Source organism: Sturnus vulgaris, unplaced genomic scaffold (assembly GCF_052056855.1).
Source record: "Sturnus vulgaris isolate bStuVul1 unplaced genomic scaffold, bStuVul1.hap1 Scaffold_157, whole genome shotgun sequence".
Lineage (NCBI taxonomy): Eukaryota > Metazoa > Chordata > Aves > Passeriformes > Sturnidae > Sturnus > Sturnus vulgaris.
Window position 1 is genome coordinate 581,766 of NW_028276074.1, and position 5,272 is coordinate 587,037.

Consider the following 5,272-nt stretch of genomic DNA (forward strand, 5'->3'; position numbering starts at 1 on the left):
ACTACACAAGAACATCAGCCCCTCCACTGAATTATTTAACATTGGAAAGTACTCCTTACCAGTGCTCTTGCTGATGATAACTGCTTTTGCTGTTTAATTTTATATACTCTTAATTCTGCATCTTTTTCTTCAACCATTTTATCATATTCGTTCTGTGTTAAAAAAACCAAACCAACAACAAACTCAAAACATGTGATTTGTAACATGGAAATGTTACAATTATAGATCTATCCAGTCTTAAAACATCATTTTTTCAAACAGGCTCCTCAGAAGATTCAGAAAGCACCATGAACAAACACTGATGCTTCTGCAGAAACTGCAGAAATCAAATGCTCAGTGCAGTATTATTTTGTGGACTGGCAGAGAGTGCTTTATTTCTATGCAATATGTGTTCAGCAGCTAAGAGCCAGCCATGCTATTTTTATTAATGGGATCTGCTAAAGATACTGCAAAAGAGAGTAATAGAAAGGTAAACTAAAATGTGTCAAGATAAACTGCTGACAGGCACTAAGTAATTTCCCCAGAGAAGGAGGCCAAACTGATACTGATAAATACTGCATTCAGAGGGTATTAAAGGAAGCCTAACTTTAAAACAAAAAATTAAATCCTAGAAGTTTAGAGAAATGAAATTTATCTGCCCATAGGCATATTTCCAAAATCTTCAAATGAATTTAATTTTAGGTGATGAAAAGTCAAGCATGTGTTCAGCTTCCTTTTCCCAGACTCAGGCCTCTTTGCGGGTTTGAAGGGTTATTAACACATTACAAATGCCAGCAATCAGTAAAATCTCTTACCTTGTGCTTTTCCATAAGTGCCACCATTTCAGTTATCTTGTGCTGACAGTGGATATCAGTTTCTCTCTGTATCACTGCTGCTTCCTCATAAAGCAACCTCAGCTTTTCTACCTGGGAGCAGTAAATTGCATTTCATTCATAAACATAACAATATATATTTTAAAAATATTACTTTAATTTCTTTTTCTCTCTATGGGTGCAATGTAGTCCCACTTGGACTTTATTTGTTTTTAAGATCCTTTTCAATTCTGACATCTTTTATGCAGATTGTTAAAATGGGCAAGATTAAAGGTACAAGTTCACTTTGAACCCAAAGGCCATTTCAAGCACTCTGCCCTAACATTTCTTAGCATTACCATCAAAAAATGTGTGGGCAAAAAAATACTAATATGGGAGAAGTTATAATCTCATTTAGCTATGCTGACTTTACACCAAGGGTAGAATTTCTTTGAACTATATCTTGAAAGAAAGAACTTTTAACTGGGTTCTTATTTTCAAAGACATATTCAAATATTTCAACTTAAGCACCTGATGTACTAAAGCTTTGCTCACAGGCATACACAAGAAGTTCCATTTCTGTGGATAAGACTGAAATGTAAGAGCTCTGGCCAATAAAGCTTCATAAAAACATTTTAAATAAAAAAAAATTAATTGCAGTAAAAATTAACACCTCTCACCTGTTCGTTAAGTTTCTTTTCATTCACTTTTCTTGTTTCTATCTCTTTTTGATAGATGTCAACTGCTTCCTTATGTTGCTTGTTCATATTTTCCATCTCTAACTGCAATTTATTCACCTTTTGAGAATGCAGAATTGCTGCTGTTATTTGTTTAGGAATTAATATGTTAATAATTTTTTTTAACCTCTTATTTTTGAGCAGAAGCACACTGTTACTTCTCAGGCATATGATTAAAGTGCTTCCTATTTAAATGTTCAGCTTTTTTTTTATAAAGAACTGAACTTTGTCCTGAAGTGAGTTAGAAAATACTCAAAGAAACAATGGCAACAGCACAATGGGAAAGACTACCCTAAATGCTGTGAATTCCTTGGAAAAAACCAAATACAGATGGAGATTTTATTCTCTCTCTTGTAATTCTATGTAAGATTTTCACAGGTTTTATGGGACATTTTCCTCCCAGCTGTGCATTCTGATTACAGTTTTTCCTTTTAAGTTTCTCATATGAATATCCTCCCAAAAGTCCACTTCTTTCTCTAAGTGCAGTACCCAAAGCTGGACACAATATTCCCATCAGAGGGATTTACAGTGCAGAACACATTTAAAGAACAGCCTGAAGTGAGTAATGTATGTAAGTCTTTTAAATGCTTTTCTGTCACAATGGGGTTACTGTTCAGTCCACTGTCAATAAAAGGAAAAAAAAGAAAGGGACTGATTGGAAACATAATTAATTGTGATGTGAAGTCCATCTCTTTTAAATGTCCAATTGTCAGTGCCCAATGATTAAAAATGGAAGCATCTTCTAAAAACTATGAGCTCATTCCTGCAAAATCTGTATCCCAGATCCATAAACCAGCTCACAATGTATTAAACCAGTACTGTCATTAGTTACACTGGGACTTAAAAACATTCACTTCATCTTCTATGTGATATTATTTAAACCTACCTTCCCTTCATGAATACTGGTTTTCTTGCTTTCTGCAGTAATTTTCTTTTTCAGCACCTGATTCTGTTGAAATAAAACAAAACAAGCACTGCACTTTAATAAGTTAACAGAATTATGTAATGGTTTAACTGTGTCAAGAATGTCAGAATCTTCAAAATTCCAGCTTTCATCAAGTTCCTGTTATTGAATGGAGTTCATTCCATAACTTTCTCTTGTGCAGTTCAGGTTCCAGAACAATTCTCCAAACAAAAGAATGCTCAGATAATTACTGTGAAAATCCTGTTTCTTCATGACCTTAAGAAAGGCTCCCCCTGAGCAACAACAGGGAATAACAAACGAGGGGCAGAATGGGAATTAAAACTAAGATGCTGCTGACAGAAAGTGTGAAGACGTCATGACCAAAAATACAAGTTATATATATTTTACAGTGAAGTTTCTACAATTTGTGCTAGTGCAGAATTCTTTTCTACAAGTGGTAACTGTGATGGGTCCTTATTACAAGTACATAAATAATACTATATAGTAAATGAAAAAAGTATAAGTTTGTTAAAGATATTATTTTTGTAATTGCTTTTTTCAAATTAAGGCTAAGTTAACAGATCAAGTGATTCCAAAGACGACTCCTTAATTTGCTCAGTTAGGATAAGAAAGGAACATTTTTAAATTACATAGGTGTATCTAAAGATATCACAGCAGATGAAAAATGCTGAAAAGTCACCCCAAAATACCATGTGTTGATGTATTTGTGACTCTCAAAATCTCTACACACCTCCTGCTGCAACTCTTCAAAGCATTTGGCTTTATTTTCCATCTGCTTCTTTAAATTACTAACCTGAAAGAGATATTTCAAACATTAATTAGTTAAGTCCTAAACATTACACCCTGTGTTAGCAATTTCTGTCAACATTCTCAAACATGCACTTGCACCAGTCTGGTTTATTCTGATGGGACTGAAACACAAGCTGCTATCTTAGAATGACTGGAGTTTGAGCCATAAAGTATTACAAGATGTTAATTAATTTAATTAATAGCAGTGAACCAGTTCCTTAGTGGTTATAGAGTTAAGAAAGAAGAAGGAAAAAACCTCCAGTATCTTCACAATTTCAAAAATACTTTGTATGAAGTTCCCTACAATCTATGAAAAAACGAATTTTCCCAATTATTTTCTAGACTCTTCAACTGCTTTTCCTTTCTTGAAATTTCATTTTCAAGACCCTTAATCTGAAATTAGAATTGTAAATCTTTGACTTTTACAATGAAATTGTGAGATCTGTTTTAATGCTAAAAACCCCAGGTTGCTTTGAAACTACAGAAAGTAAAAATATTTGAATCTATTTAAGCTAGAACTCACACTACATATAAAAACTAATCTAGAGCCCATCCATCACCCAGTGGATATATGAAAAAAAAAAAAAGTAAAACAGGTTCCCTGTTTGCCTGATATCAAACAAGTCTTTAATATTCAATTTCCCAGCAAGGAATAAACATCCCTGTGACTGTGCTTGTCTTTCAAAATACCAGGGCTCAGCATGTGGACACACAATGTCACAGCTGGCAGCAGCTGTGACAGGAGAAAGCCCCTGGCAGAAACCACATCCCCCAGGCAGAGCTTTGCAGAAAAAAATCCCAACAAACATTTTACATTTCAATTCTGTCCTGCAGGTTATGTAACATATTTCCATACGTACGTTTTCTTCCTTTTCATCCAGTTTACTTTGAATCTCTTCACCTGTCTTTGCCATTTTCTCCTTCAGAGACTCCAGTTCATTTCTAAGGGCCAAACTAACAAGCATTAGTAAATATTTACTTCTTACCTTCAACTTCCTTTCAGTACTAATAAACTCCTGTTTTATTTTCTACAAAGAGCTGCTGATGTTGATGGGAATTTCATAAGCTGCTCAATGAAAATGTTCTTAAAATGAAGCAACATGCCTAGTAAGTCAAGATGTGAACTGTCCATACTTTTTATTTTAAGTAGGAGAAGATGTTCCAGCTAAGCTAAGGAAAAGACATCCTAACCTGGACTATTGTAATGCAGCTCTGAAACATGGGAGGCTGCCTGTCTATTGAACTGATGGTACAGAGATTTCTGCAGAGTAACACTCAGCCAGTTTTGCCTTGTCACATTTCATCCATAACCTTGAACTTCCATTTTCATTTCCTTCACACCTAACATGTCTAATGCACAACAGGACAGCTCTTTCTATGTAAAGCAAAATGATGGCAAACATTGTTCCTGTAGCAACAGGTATTTCTAATCTGATAAAATTTGTACTTGCCAACAGCAGAACTGAATAGTTTCTGTTTAGCTGTATTATCTAGAAAAATATTATTCAAAAAAATCCCAGAAAACAACATATGAACACAACTAACTATCTGAATCTACTTCCTTAAACAATATCAGATATTAATATTTGTTTTTACTTGCCTTAGCTGGCCATTTGCCTCTTCTAGGTTTACAACTAACTGCTTTGTATTTTCTTCCTTTTTCTCACTATCCTAAAAAAAGACCAATGTCAGCAAAGAAATAAAATTCAAAGCGACTTCTTAAAAATTCAAAGACATCCAAAGCACACTGACCTGCTTTATTCACAAGTGTAAATACACTTCTTTCCCAATTCAAGCACAAAAAACAGTTTAGGTACTCTACAGAACCATGTCATGTTGCAGTTTATCATCTGATTTGTAAAACTGAGCACTGTCCTTTAAAAATCTGGAATTTTACAACTTGCCTCTTGTTTTTCTTGCAGTTTCTTGAGTTCTGCAGCCACATCATTTCTCTCCTGTGCTATTTGTTCTTTCTCTAGTGAAAGCTTATTGAGACACACTGTTAGTTGTTCATTCTTTAACCTAATTTA

At 34.3% G+C, this 5,272-nt stretch overlaps 1 long non-coding RNA gene across 1 annotated transcript; it reads right to left on the reverse strand.

Moving 5' to 3' along the window:
* Positions 1-800: 800 nt before the first annotated feature.
* LOC148218819 (uncharacterized) lies at positions 801-2,479 on the reverse strand. Its single transcript, XR_015800075.1, has 3 exons — positions 2,415-2,479; positions 1,472-1,588; positions 801-905 (listed from the first exon to the last, which is right to left on the reverse strand). It is a non-coding gene; the product is annotated as an uncharacterized LOC148218819 (long non-coding RNA).
* Positions 2,480-5,272: the final 2,793 nt, after the last annotated feature.